We start from the raw sequence: 15,734 nt of genomic DNA, 5'->3' as shown, positions 1-15,734 counted from the left end.
TTTAATCCCTATCCAACTGGCCACCACGACCTCGTACTCAAGTTTTTGCCTTTTTATCTATATACTTTGTTAATTGTGCTGCTATTGAGGGAGTATCTTCCTCTAGGTAAGTCCTGCAAAATGCATCTGCTCCTTCGAAAAAAGGAAGAAAATGCAAGCACTTAGAGAGGAAGAAAAATAGTCGCTCACCTAGACTACGACCTACATAGCATGCATGCAACTAATATGATAGACAATTCTAACTACCGTACACACATTCCAACCAAACAAGGTCCTGTCACAGCCGAGGGCTTACAAAAATATGGTAAAGTGAGGCAATGGGTAAGAAAAGGCAAAACATTTATGGGAATGTGGAGGTATAGGCGGCCAAGCTAGTACCTAAACAAAACCATATGAGACATATCCATTTCCAACTCAATTATAAAATAAGCACCATGCCTTTCAATTGGCATAAAATCTCACCAAACCAAACTGAACTAACTCCTCAAATGATATAAGATAGAACATAGGAGCAGAAACCGTCAACCATTTTTTCTCATTTCTCTTTTCTTTTTCTATTTTTTTCTTCGGTTTCTTCTTCTTTTTCTTCGAATTTATTTTCAACTTATTTTTTTTTCCGTTTTCTTTTTTTCTACTTCTTTTTCACGTCTTTTTTTTTTTTTCATCAACCTCCTTTTCTTCATAAATTACCAACTCCAAATCAATATGATATGAGCCAAACTTGATACAATAGACAATATACCGCAAAACAATCTAAACTAGCTTGACAAGGCAGGCTAAATTTGGATGTAGCTAAGGGTCAACTGGCAGATTTGGCTAATGTGGAGTTTATGGGTAAAAATGAAAGAAAGGGGAAATTGTAAGCACCTTCCTGCATGTGACACCAACCACTAACCCGAATGTATGAAGGCAAAAAGCAATTGAATTTCATATATGTGCAAATTAACGAACATGCTATGCAAGGAGTATACTACTCACAATCCTACATGAAACTGGTCACAAATGACACCAGTTTAAAAGGCTCTAAATCTTAGAATTTATAAGTAGGTTGCCAAAATTTCAGGTCAAGTCTATTCGTTCAGCTAAATTAAACATTAACTCGTAGATTATGCAAAAGACAAAGCTAAAAGATAACAGTTTAATGCAAGGCTTAAGCAAAAAGACAGTTGCAGTGCAGTTTCATCATTGAAATCTACCGTTCCGACTCAACCTATATGCTAAATTAAACGTGCAAATTTTTGAATTTTATCAATTTTTTTGAAATTTTTCAATTTTTATGAGATTTTAAATTTTTTATGAAAAATAAACAACAATGCATACGGAAATTAAACGTGATAAGAGAAATGCAAATAAAAGCAAGATGCAGACACAGATATGGATGCATAACCTCCCCAAACCAAACCGTACAATGCCCCCATTGTACCAAAACATGGAAAGGAAATGCAAACTAAAGGAGAAAGAGAGTAAATGCGGAAAACTCACAAGATAGCGCGAATAAGGGGACCTCCCCAAACCGACCATGAACATGGGAGGTTGCTAAGGGCCCGGAAAACCGTCTCAGGAAGCTAATCCAAGTCAAAAGCGTGAAAGGGAATCCAAAAACTGCTCGATCGACTGGAATAGTGGTCGATCGAGTGGTTCTCTAATCTGCAGGTGGTCGATCGAGTACAACTTCACTCGATCGAGTGAATATAGCAGCAAAATGCTCGATCGAGTAGAAAAACTACTCGATCGAGGGATTCTCAATGTATTTCCTGCAAAACGCAATGTACACAGCCCGCAAACTAGCTAGACAAGCATACTGAGATAGTCTATGGTATAAGGACCATTTATTACAACTTAAGGTAAATAGAAATGCAGAAATAAATCGCCGGGTTGCCTCCCGGGTAGCGCTAGCTTCAGTCAGGTCCCAGCTCGACCTTCTTTTTCTTCGAGCCTCTCTAATTAATCACAATCAAAACAGCTCAAAGTGCGCAGCATTAAATCATACATCTGCGCATGTGCTACACAAAAGGGTAGGTAGCACCAAAGTGGATTACAGAAATAGGAAATAAAAATGTTCAACTTTTTAAGCCGTACAAATTTCCTATGAGCGCTCCTAAATTTATCCACAAAATAAAGGAGCGAGGGAGCAATTGACGATAATTTAGGGCTCCAATTTAGATTAACAATTTTAAAATGACAAGGATGGTGAGAAATTGCTAATTTATGCGTCCACATATGAGGGGGTATAGCTTTGAAAAAGGAAGCATGAATAAGACGAGGCAATTTACAAACAATAATGAAATTACCGTTTACTACCTCAGGTTGATCACTCTTAATGACGGAATCATAGATAAAAGAATTCATTACCTCTTCCGTGCTAGGAGTAATTACCGACTCAGCTGTCCTTTTGTCGTCCTTAGTGGAGTCTGTCCCGTAAATCTCGGCCTCAAGCGCATCTAACTCGGCTTTGAATAAGGGAGACTCACCATAACCGTTATCATCGTCAAAGTCGTCATCAAAATCAAGCCCAAATGATGAACCAAAGCTCCCAATGGCCAGACAACTCGATCGAGTAGAATAGTCATTCGATCGAGCAGTTTCCTTCCGCATCTCACTCGATCGAGTAACAAGAGCACTCGATCGAGAACTATCCTCCTGCGTGTCACTCGATCGAGAAGAGATATTACTCGATCGAGGACTTTCTTTCCCTGTCTACGCTGATATCCTCGCGTGGGGCAAGTAAAATATGATAGAAACTCGTCGTCTCCGAGTCATAGAAGTCATCCTCATCATTGGGCAACACGGTTTCCTCGGGAGAAAAACCGCTCTCGGCCGAGATAAACCTCTTCTTCTTGCATCTCACCGCTAACCGAGCTATTTGTGACTTCAAAAAGCGCAAGGATTCGAGTGTCCATATATCTATCACTCTCTTGTATTTGGGATACAAGGGTCCCCATTAAATATGTCAGCTCCGCGATTTCTTCTTTCTCCATCTCAGCTGCTAACTGAGCAACCACAGACTCGAGATTATCAACTCGCGAGACATACTCTTGCGCTCGGAATGCAAGTGTCTCCATCAAGGATTTCAGCTCCGCAATCTCTTCTTCTTGTATATCAGGAGGATCTTGTTGCGGTGGCCATTGATAGGGTGGATGTGGCGGCGCAACTACAGCTGCATTGTGCTCAGCAGGACCACATCTCCCACAGCAGATCACCGGCTATTCCATATAATGGGACATCGGTGACGGGTCAAAGGTACTCAAGCCTTCCCTTTGACGGTCTTTCACCTAGAACTGTCTAGGTAGTACCTGTAAGGCCTATCAAAACAAAGACTCAAGGAAAAAGATCGTAACGGCCTCAAGGGAAAAATCCCCGAGGCTAAAAAAGATAAAATTTAACAAATAAATAAATAGATTGCCTCCCCGGCAATGGCGCCAAAATTTGATGATCTTGTCGTTTCGTACCAAAAATAAATACCTAAGTACAACTAATGAAGTCGGTAAGTAGGGTCGATCTCCACAGGGAGGCGGTGTACTATCTATTTGTCTGTTTATCTGTCTAAATGTCACAATGCTGGGGTTTGATTGATTTAACTAAACTAGAGATTAAAGCAAAGGGAAAAGATGAGAGAAATTAACAATAAGAGAAAGGAAGTATGCTAGGAGTCGGTCCACCGTGGCAGCTGTCAGATCTTATACTATCAGGAATACTAAGGCGATTAAACTATTGATAAGAAGAGCCATGGTCGTCACCTTTCGGTCCTTAAACCGCCCTAGAGCGTAAACAGCTTAACTTTCGCCCTCACTGCAATACCCTATTGTAATTAAGCAAGCCTTCCCTTCCAATCTTTCGATCTAGGTCGGGGTTAACTAAATTTATGGTCTCCTGCATGCATACATTCGACCGGATAACAATTAAATTGCCTAATACAATTCTTATCGCAAGTCTAACCTATTTAATACAATTAAAGCATGCTACCACGGCTTCCCTAGTCCTAACATACTATGGTAATTAGCTAGACATGATTAAGGGGAAAACAAGAAATAAAGGAAATAACAAAAAGCATAAACAATAATTAAAGAAGAGAGGAAAGGAAAAGAATTAATACTGAATTAGGTCCGGTAATCGAGAACAAAGGAACAGTAGCAATAACAGAGCAAAAGTGACGTCCGACAGTGTGTCGGATGAAGTGTAAAGGGAAGAGAGAGAGTTTAAATGACTCCTAAAGCTTCCTATTTATAAGAAAATAGGAATTGCTAAACCTAATGACGGAATTAGAGCTTAAAAGCCCAACCCGTCAGCATAGCCACTCGATCGACTAACTACATCACTCGATCGAGTGATCTTGACTCGAAAACAGCTCGATCGACCTAGAATAGTGCTCGATCGAGTAAGGCTATAGAGGAACTGGTCGATCGACTAAGAACACCACTCGATCGACTGATTATTGACTCCTAAACCACTCGATCGACTAGAAAAGCACTCGATCGAGTGGAAACTAACTTCAGCAGCTCATTATCCACGCTAGTTTGACTTTGACTTGTCCTTTCAGCTCCCGAAACACCTTCACGCATCCCAAGACAGCAATAAATCCCGCTCCAAATCTACTCTTTCTCCAAATGCATGCAAAAATGAGCGGTAAAAGGCTTGCTTTCACTACTTTATGGTCCATTCCTGCAAATAAGACAAAATACACCAAAGTAGCATATTCGGGGCATTTCGTAGCATAAAACCACGATAAAAGCATAGAAATACGTGCATAAAATAGGCTAAAAAGACTATATAAAATGCACGTATCATTGACTCTGTTAGATTTCTATCAGTATGAAGATTTGGCTACTCAACTGTGGTTTTTGGCTTTCTTTAACACTTCTTTAAGGACAAACGCTATTCGATCAGCCATGTGGTACTCGAGAAACCTCTCTTTCACTCTTCCATAACCTTTTTTACCCATTGTTAACCTCCTTTCAACATGTGTTGCTAGTTTCACTATGTTCCTTGCAAGAGGGGTGACAACTGGAAGAGGGGTTTTGTAAAGGAAATCACTAATATCTTTATGCCTCGTTGAATATTCCTTGTAACTTTCTAGGTACTAAATTTTGGTTACACCAATTATATAACCTTGTTCATTGATGTAGGAATTCAATTGGAGGAATATTCGTGTGACAGTTGCAGAATCCAAACCAAGGCACTATTAATGTGAAACAAGTATCTGCCTTTTGGAATATCCGGATAAAGATTACTACAATGCATTGCTCAATCATTTCAGTGTGGCTCCAGAAATAAAGTGCAAGGAATATGAAAAAAAAAAAAAAAAACTACTATCAGAGGTTATATTTTTTTGTCAATTTGAACATCCATCAAATTAACTGTCCTCCTAACGACAATACGGACACCCATCTATTTTCCCCGAAAAACGTATGCTATATGCTGAGTAGCTGATTATATCATCCAAGATTCCGACTAGCAATTATGTACTCCTATGAACAAATATCAAACAACAATCGAAATCAATAAATCAAACGGCAATTGAGAGATCGATTATACGTACCTATTTAGCTGAGCTGATGATGATGATGATTAATGAGAGGCGCGATTCAACTGTGATGAACAATTGAGAGATGAACGAAAACTTTATAGTAATTGAATTGGATTCTGAATAATTAAGGGCAAAATGATCCAATTTGTAGAGCAGTTGAATATAATCGAGCGACAATTGAATATGAAGTGAATTAGGGTTTGGAATTTTGATGGAGGAGATAGATCGAGCGCTTTGAAAGCGCGAAATGAAATTTCAGGTGTTTTTCTATAGCAATTAGCGGTTTGATACCAAAAGTAGCCCCTTTTTTTAATTAAAATTGATTATTATATTATTAAAGTAGATATGGGGTGAGAAAATGGGTCTACGCTTATAAAAGCGTCGACCATAAAGCGTCGAGAACGCAAGGGAATTGTAGTAGTCTGTATAACTCTAGGCATATACTGTATAACTCTAGACACAAATGATGGGTGATGTCGTCGGGTCACATCCAATCAAACACATTTATAATACTCAACATACAACTAGTTAGTAGTAAGTCGAGGTCGATCCATGGGACGGTGGTTACTCAAATTATTCAATCTAATTATGGTTGTGCTTGGGGTTGTCACAATTATAATGGGTTGATGATTCTAATCTAATAAAAAACAATAAACAAGCAACAAAAGGAAAGATGTAAACAATTGATTAAAAATGCTAGGATATCATGGGTTCATAAAAGATTCATGGGATCATACAAACATGTTTCCTACTAGATGCAAGCAATTATTGTTGTGATGGATCGAGTTGGTTTATATCTTACAATCCTAGGAAGGTTTGGGTCCCAGAGCCGAATCGATTAGATTGTACAACACCTACAAGTCGACTTAATCCTCCCTATCCAACTATATGCATGGTCTAATGAGACTCGAGTTGGTTTATGTCTTACAAGTCTCATTGAAAAGATAAGTGATGGTTGTAAATGCAAGGATTCATAGGCTTAGCATTTCATCAAACATAACATGTGCATAAGTTAAAATCACAACAAGCAAGCAAATTAATTATGGAAGCATATTAGATTAAGCATGAATCATTCCCCATGTTTATTTCCCCTAATTACCCATTAATCCTAAATAAGTAACTACTCACTCATGATCAAGTTTAGCATGTTAACAAGGTTGTCAATCATATTAACAAGGCAAAATATGATGAACAAGTAAGAAAGATTAACAATAATTAAAACAAGGATTAAGAGGATTATACCTATGGAGATTCCAAAATAATAATGCAAAGAATAATAGAAGAACTTGATGATTGATGGAAGGTTGTCAATCTCCCAATAAACCCAATAATCTTCTAATTACCCAATAATAAATTTGAATTACTCAATAATAAACTTGAACAATAATTAAGGAAAGATTAATGTGTAATTTGTGAAAAGATTAAATGATAATCTATTCTAATCTACTCCTAATCTAATCTAAGGAAGGATTAATTTAATCTAATGAAAACTTGATGGTTTGATTATTACAAATGGGGTATATATAGTAGAGCATCATTAGGTTAAGCAAGGGTAAAATAGTAATTTAACAATGCTAATTGTTGGGTAGGGAATCGCCGGTCTCAAGAGAAACTCCGGTCTCCTTTTCGCCGGTCTTTGAAAAATATGCGCGGATCATGGTTCACGTAGCAAGGGAAGACTTTCTGTCCAACAATATGCTCGCCCCGAACGAAATATGAGCGTCCTGGGATTCAACCCGAGCGGGTTGATTTTGTCCCGAGCGGGTTGAGCTGTATCATGCCTTACTTGAGCTCGGATTGTAAAACGGACGCCATTTTCTCATCCGGACTCCTATTGGAGTGATTCAAAAGCCTAGATCACTTGATTTTTCGATGCCGTTTCATCTAGCATACTTTCAGAGCTAAAGGAGCAACTCTTGGTTTGGGTTTTGAGCAATTTATTCTTGCAATGTCTTCCTTCTCTTCATCCTTACTCTTAACCCTTTGATCCTTCTATATACACTTTATTCCTACATCCTTGGTCATCATTCTTGTCTCCTCTTCATACTAGTCCATCCAATTGTTAGAAATCTATATCTCTTTACTCAACATATTCATAATGTTATAATTTTAATTTAGTTATAAATTAAAAGGTGATCTTATGCATGCAAACAATAAGTAAATAAAGGAAGAAATCTTCATTCTTACATTGTTATTTCGGATTAAAGGGCACAAGAGAGTTCTCCTACTCTCTTGTTCTTGAGCTTTCCTTATGTTCCGGGTGTAATTCCGGAGCAGGATTGTGACCACTTAAGCTTGTAGAATGATGTCGTTGCTCGTCTCTTCCTTTCACTCTTTCCTGTAAAGATGAACAAACTGAGGGCTCGGCTTTGGCCGAGCGTACTCACTCCGACGCTCAAGTCAGTAAACTTAGAAAGATAAGTTGTATGTTTAACTTGGCAAAGTATATTGTAGAGAGATAAGGGAGTTTTTATACCAGATTATGCAGTTTATTTCTCAATGAGAGATGTGGAGTATTTATAGACTTTCACCTTTTGTCACGTAGTGGCCAAGTGGCCAAGTGGTCGTAGCAGGTGGAAAGACTGTCTTACCCTCGGCCGAGGGACCCATGACAGGCCGGCAGGCCTGGTTGACTCCATGCCGAGGGGACCGGATGCGAGTATACGGATATGCCTCTCGGCCGGCTAGTTGCCAAGCCGAGACCCAAGTGTCAGGCTGACAGGCTTCGTCGGTTAGGCCGTTTTTCTTTTGACTTGTTGTCTTTTAGCTTTGACCTTGGTCAATATGTTGACTCGGTCAGCGGGTACAGAATATGCCCCATCAATTTGCCCCCAGCGTAGTCTATGTCGTGGTATGGACCTTCGATGCGTGTTGAGCGTATTCTGCGCATGTCGAACTTCTTCCTCGGCTTGGTCCTGTTCAGGCCGTACCATATCCCCCCTCCACATTGTTGTGTAATGGACATCGAATGTGGAAATGGAAATGGCGCTGGCCGAGACCAAGGTTGAGAGTGCCGTGTGCTTTTGATTGCCCCCGGCCGGTGCTGCCAAGCTTGGTTCATCAGCTGGCTGTTGGCAAGTAGATACCAAGGAGCGTGTCGAAGAAGATTGGTCACTGTATGTCGATTGACATTCTGTGGCTGCATGCTTGACACGTGGCCTGGTGCTGATTGGTGGACGCTTCATGGGCTTTGCTCTAATTGGTCCACTGAATGGGCCTTGCTCTATAAATAGAGCAGTATGCCCCTCATTTTGCTGTGCAAATTTCATTTTCTTGAAAAATTTCCTCTCTCTAGTTTTCGAAGAATTTTCTCTCTCTAATTTTTGAAGCGTTATTCGGCGTAACACTTCCTTTCAAGGTAAAAAGCAAATTCTTCCCCAACTTTTATTTGTTAAGTATTTGTTGCCACCATGTCTGCTGCTGATGCTCCGCCTAGTACCTCAACCCCGGGGGGACGAACCGCCGCGTCCCGATGAATAGGAGCCACTGGTTGTCACCCCGGTAGGGTTCGGGGGTTGCAAATCGTCTTCTCCTGAAATCGACGAGAAATATCTCGAGGATTTTGATGATGATGATAAGGAAAAGACCCAATCTGATTCAGAGAGGCCGTATTACTTGTGGCACGGCAAAGCCTGCTCGATAAACCCTGATCGCGTTTGGACGAACAAGTTCGCTTCTGTCTCTGGGCCTGAACATTTTGAAGACCACTACAACTTCGGCAGGGGGTATAGAACTATTGTCCCTGTGGGTGATCAGGAAATCTGTTGTCCTCCCGAAGGTTGTATAGGCGTGTATATTAGACATCTGGAGTATGGGCTCCGTTTTACTCTTAATGAACACGTCGCGGCCATAATCAAAGCCATGAATGTCGCCGTGGCACAACTGCATCTGTTGGCCATTAGGACGATTATTGGCTTCGTATGGTTTTGTCTCTTTAAGGGGGAGGCCTCAACGGTGAACCTTTTTCGCCGGCTCCACCATCTTCGGCTGTCTGCCCAAGGCGTCATGGGGTGGTACAGCGTACAGACCGTGCCGGGTTACGTGACCGTCTCAAGCCGACATCCGCAAAGACCGGAAGGGGCGGTGGGTATACGTCGAGGTTCCGGAGGACTATCCCTTTGCCGGTCCTTTGCCCCGCGTCAATTTTTATTTGTGAGAGTCAGGGGGAGCATGAAAGATATGTCTCCCATAATAAGATTAAGATGGGCGCCAAGAAGGTCTATCTTAAGGACGACGAAGTGCGGGCAATGAGCATGTTCGAGGCTGAGAAGGATGGCACGCCGAAGGGATGGATGCCTCCGACGCAGATCGTCCTTCAAGACGAGCCGCTTTGTCACGTCGGCCTCATACCGGCCCTCAGCCAGGGTGAGTGGGGTCGGTATGAGGCTCTCCTTTGCTTTTATGCTTCGATATGTTAGCCTCGGTTTACTTCTTTCGCTTAACTCCTGCTTTGTTTCTTGCAGATCGATTTGGCTGGGATCTCTCTATCTCCATCCTACGCAAGTTGGGACTTGACCAGGACAGGAGAGTTGTTGAACTGCACCCTAAGGCCACATCGCGTGATCACAGGCAGGCCCCGCACGAACTCATGGAGCAGGCGTTGAAAGCAATGGATGTGGGGGCGACTCAAGCAGAGATTGGCGGTAACGTGCCACGCCAGAGACCAAAAGCAACGTCTGCGGCGGCTACGACGTCAACTCCAACTCGATCTCCGATCCCCGTAGTCCAAAAGGATAAGGTGGTCGTCAATGTTGACGAGGACGTCACCGTTCTGGAGGGTCCTCCTCCTTCAAATAAGAGGAAAGAAACAACGCCTGCTGCTGCTGCTGTTACCGAGGCAGGGAAAGAGGAGGGGTCAGCCGGCCCTCAATCCAAGAAGGCCAGGACTGGTACGGATCTAACCCATGGCTCGAATTTAGCAGGTTCCTTATGCATTCCTGATGACAGGCTTTCTGATATGTCGATGAATGTTGACATGGACGCTTTGTCTGGGTTTTTTATAGATCAGCCATCGCCAGCTGTTGTTCTCACCGAATGGCAATTGGAGAAGCAGCCTGTGCAGACGGGCGACAAAAATGTCGCCGCTGACTCCTCGTCCGAGAAGGCTTCCTTCGTTCAGCTCAGGGCGGACGGCATAAGGTTGGCCAAAAGGCTGGTGAAGTGAGCTGAAGTTGCCGGCACTCATCTTATCGAGCAAGAAAAGCTCGTGGCTCAAACTGCCCCTACGCTCGAACGGCTTAGGCTTGAGCTTGCCGCTTCTAGGGAGGAGGCCGAGAAGACGAAGCAGGACTTCCTGGCCACCATGAAGGACTTCCTCGCTGAGCGAAAGCTTAAGGAGGACGCTTAGAAGGTGGTCCTGGCCGAGAGAGCTAAGGTTGAGTCTGCGTTGGCTGATGCCGCTAAGCTGCGGGAGGAGAGAAACAAGCTTAAGGGTGGTTATAAGGCCATGGTTGAGCAGAGGGAAAGATGGAAGACCCTGCATTTGGCCGAGGCGAAGGAACATAAGGGCACAAAGGCTATCCTTGCTCAGAGGGAGAAGGATATTGAGATGCTGAAAACCGTCATCATCCCTGAAATGTGTGCCCGGTACCGGGACCAAGCTGAAGATGCTACAAGGGATGCGATTAAGGCCCTCCTTCCTAAAGGCACTTTTCCGTGGCAAGATTTTGACAAACTTCTGGATGAGAAGGCGACTGCTGAGGAGGCCAAGGCCGCGGCAGAGGCGAAGGCGGCGAAGGCTGCTCAAGAAGTAGCGGCCAAGGCGGCCCATGATGCTAAGGTGAAGGAGGCTAGAGAGGAGGCTGAGAGGGCAAGGGCACGCGAAGCTGCCAAGTCGTCCTCTGGGCCGCCCACCGACGGTGATGCTGCTGCTGCTGCCGGTAGCGAGCGGCGACAAGCATAGGGAGACGGGCGATCGTCACCAGACTCACCTGGCCTTTCGGACAGTTTCAGCTGTTCGTGGGCCAACTTTTGAGCCTTTCCTCCCTGCCATCCTTTTGGCGCTTCATGTCTGAATGTTGTAATTTTTGTTGTTCCTTCTCTTTTTTTTTGTTAAACTTTGGTAGGTTGAGCTTAGGCTACCCCTATGGGGACGGCCGTCGACTTTATTTTGTCTCACCTGTAAACATTTTCAATGAAGTTTGTTTATTTGCTTTCGGCTTGGCCGAGGCTTTGATCTCATCCTCCATTCAGTTGTCTTCTTACGTTTTTAAACATATTGAGCGCTTTTTTTTGTTTTACCTTCGGCTTGGCCGAGGCAATTAGATTGCGTATCTCAACTGTACTTAAACGTTTTTAGCATATTGGTCGTGCCAATTTGCTCAGCAACATGTTGGCATGTCGGTCGCTTCCTCCTCCACTCTCGGACTGGCCGAGGCGGTCAGATTTGCGCTTCCCAACTGCTGTTGTAAACATGTTAGCATATCGGTCGTTTCCCCCGTCACTCCCGGCTTTGGCCGGGGCAATCGAGGTTACGGCTCGACTGCATTCGTATCTATAGACATATTGATCGATTCCTCTGCCACTCCCGAATTGGCCGAGGCAGTCAGATTTGCATTTCTCAACTGTACATATACGTTGTTAAGCATGTTGGTCGCTTTTGTGAGTATCAACTGCATTTGTAGTGACTGCCCGGCTTTGGCCGTGGCGTCTACTAAGCATGTTGGTCGCTTTCGCGAGTATCAACTGCATTTGTAGTGACTGCCCGGCTTTGGCCATGGCGTCTACTTTGGTATGACTACGGAGGGGACAAGCATTTCGATGGAAAACTTGGATCACTCTTCATAAGGTATAATCACGCGTTGGGGTGCCCACAACAGTCTCGGACACCTCCGCCGCTATACGAAATATTTCCTAAGGTTGTCTGTGTTCAAATGGCTCATTAGAGGCACACCCTCCATGTCTGTCAGCCGGTATGTCCCCGGCCTCATTTCTTCAACCACCTTGTAGGGTCCCTCCCAGTTGGCCGTCATCTTACCATGGATGTTTCCTTTATTGGTTACGGCCGACTTTCTCAGGACTAAATCTCCTACTCTCAAGTCCCTTTTGTGGACCCTACAGTTGTAGGCTCTTCTCATTCGGTTTTGATATACTGCCAAGTTGAGTCGTGCCGTATCTCGACTTTCTTCGACCAGGTCTAGGGAGGCTCTCAGGCCTTCTTCATTTTCGACTGGGTTAAAGGTTTGTTTTCTGAATGTGGGCACCGCTGCTTCAATTGGCAGGACGGCCTCATACCCATAGACTAGGTGGAATGGACTGTACCATGTTGCTTCTTTCTCCGTGGTTCGAAGAGACCACAGGACGCCGGGTAGTTCATAAGCCCATCTTCCCTTTAGATCTTCAACCTTCTTCTTCAACCCGTTCAGTATTGTTTTATTAGCTGCCTCCGCCTGCCCGTTGCTCTGCGGGTGGCAGACGGAGGAGTATGCAAATTTGATACCGAGCTCTTCCAACCAATTCATCACCATGTCGCTCCAAAACTCTCGGCCGTGGTCAAATACAATGACTTCGGGTAACCTAAAGCGAGTTATGATGTTCTCCCAAATCACCTTTCTTACGGCCGCCGTGGTCTTGGCAGGTACCGCGACAGCCTCGACCCATTTGGTGAAGTAGTCAACGACGACAATCAGGTACTTCCTTCCTCCGGAGGCCGTCGGAAATGGTCCTAATAAATCCATCCCCCACTGTGCAAATGGTAGGGGACTAAGTACTGGTTGCAGGTCTCGGGAAGGTGCGTGTATTACCGGAGCATGCATCTGACAATTCTTGCACTTCTTGGTTTTTACTCTGGAATCTTTCAGCATGGTAGGCCAGAAGTAGCCGGCTCGGAGAGCTTTGTGGGCTAGCGTTCTCGCCCCCATGTGATGTCCACAGATGCCTTCGTGAATCTCTGTAAGTATAAGCTCCGCGTCAGCTGGGCCGACACATTTCAAGAGTGGTCTTATTACGGACCTTCTGTACAGTTCTCCTTCGAACACTAAGTACCTTGCAGCGATCCTTCTTATCTTCTGAGACAGACTGCGGTCCTCCGGCAACTCTTTTGTCAGCTTGTATTTCATTATCGGAGTCATCCACGTCGTCTCGGCTTCGATGTCGCTCACCATGCCGACGGTCTCAGTGATGCTTTTAGCATTTCTGATATCCACCAGCACGGTTCAACTGACATTTTTTATGCTTGAATTGGCAAGTTTCGAGAGAGCGTCGGCTCGGTTGTTCTCAGACCTGGGGATGCACTGTATTTGGAAAGATTTCAATTTTGAGGTGTCAGCTTTTACCCTCTCCAGGTACCTTACCATCCCATCGTCTCGAGTTTCATACTCTCCTCGGATTTGATTAGTCACTAAGAGCGAGTCTGTTTTCACCACAATATGCTCCGCCTCGGCAGCTCTAGCTAACTCGACTCCAGTTATCACCGCCTCATATTCGAATTCGTTATTTGAGGCCGAGAAGGTAAACTTCAAGGCGTACTCAAAATCGTCTCCGTTAGGGCTGATGATAAGGATGTCGGCTCCTGAGTTGTTCGCCATGGAGGACCCGTCGGTATACACTTCCCACACGCCGAGATGTGATTCCTCTTGATACGTGCACTCGGCCAGGAAGTCTGCAAGCGCTTGCCCCTTTATCGAAGGCCTCGGCTTGTACTGAATGCCAAAGCCGGAGAGCTCCACTGCCCATTTGATAAGTCTGCCGAATTTTTCGAATTTTTCTAATGCTTTATCCAATGGCTGGTCGGTTAAGACCGTCACGGGATGTGCGTCGAAGTAGGGTTTCAGCTTCCTCGCGGCAACGACGATGGCGAGGGCTGCCTTTTCGATTAGTGGGTAATTTCTTTCGGCGGCCAGCAGTGTATGGCTGATAAAGTAAATTGGGTATTGCTGCTTACTTTCTTCCCTGACGATTACGGCACTAACCGTGGCCGAGGTAACTGCTAAGTATAGATATAGCGTCTCCCCCAGCGTCGGCCTGGACAGGGTCGGTAGTGTCGAAGGTGGGCTTTCGGTTGCACGAAAGCCGTGCTCTGTTCCTCCCCCCAGCTAAAGTCTTTATTCCCCTTCAGCACTTTAAAGAATGGAGTGCTCTTGTCGGCCGACCGAGAGATGAAGCGGGCGAGAGCCGCCATCCTTCTGGTCAGCGTCATAACCTCTTTTCGATTTCTCGGCTCCGGTAGGTCTAGTATTGCTTTGACTTTCTCCGGATTGGCATCAATTCCCCTGGCGCTGACAAGCACGCCGAGGAACTTGCCGGCCCGGACACCGAAGTTACATTTCTTTGGGTTAAGCTTCATTTTATATTTCCTTAGTGAACAAAATGTTTCCCCTAAATCGGCTAAGTGCTCGCTGTCAGACTTGCTTTTTACAATAGCATCGTCGACGTAAGCCTCGATGTTTCGCCCTTTTTTATTTTGGAACACTTTGTCCACCAACCTAGTGTAAGTTGCGCCAGCGTTCTTCAAACCGAACGGCATCATTTTATACATGAATGTGCCGTGACTGGTGATGAATGTGCACTTAGGCATATCTTCCTCGGCTATAAATACCTGATGATACCCTGAGAAGGCGTCTAGCAGGCTTAGCATAGTGTAGCCTGCCGTGGCATCAATTAAACTATCTATTCGAGGCAAGGGGTAGCAATCTTTAGGGCACGCTTTATTAAGATTGGTAAAATCAACACACATCCTCCACGCCCCTGACGATTTCCTCACCATTACAACATTTGCTAGCCACTCGGGGTAAGTACAAGGCATGATAAAGCCCGCCGCTAATAATTTGTCTATTTCAGCTTTGATGGCCTCATCCTTCTCGGCCGAGGAGTTCCTCATCTTCTGCTTGACCGGCCGAGCGGTGGAGAGTACGTTCAGCTTGTGAACGATCACCTCGACGGCCACGCCTGGCATCTCGGCGGTGAGTATGCGAAGACATCTTTGTTCTTCCTCAGTAGGTCTAGGAGATCAGCTCTGAATTTTGGCTCCAGGTCGACACCGACAGTTACGGTGCGCTCTGGGTCAATTTCCACTTCCTCGGTCTCGGCTCCTTCGACCATGCCGACATTAGTATCCATCGGTTCGCGTTCCTGCTGCAAGGATGGGCTCTTCCCTTTCTCCGATTTCTTCGCCACTTTGAGGGATTGCATGTTGCACCCCCTGGCAGACACTTGGATATTGACTATTTCGTCTTTCTCGTCCTTTGAGACGAGCTTTTGTGCTTCCCCCCGT

Source organism: Silene latifolia, chromosome 1 (genome assembly GCF_048544455.1).
Source record: "Silene latifolia isolate original U9 population chromosome 1, ASM4854445v1, whole genome shotgun sequence".
Classification (NCBI taxonomy): domain Eukaryota; kingdom Viridiplantae; phylum Streptophyta; class Magnoliopsida; order Caryophyllales; family Caryophyllaceae; genus Silene; species Silene latifolia.
This window is presented reverse-complemented; position numbering follows the sequence as displayed.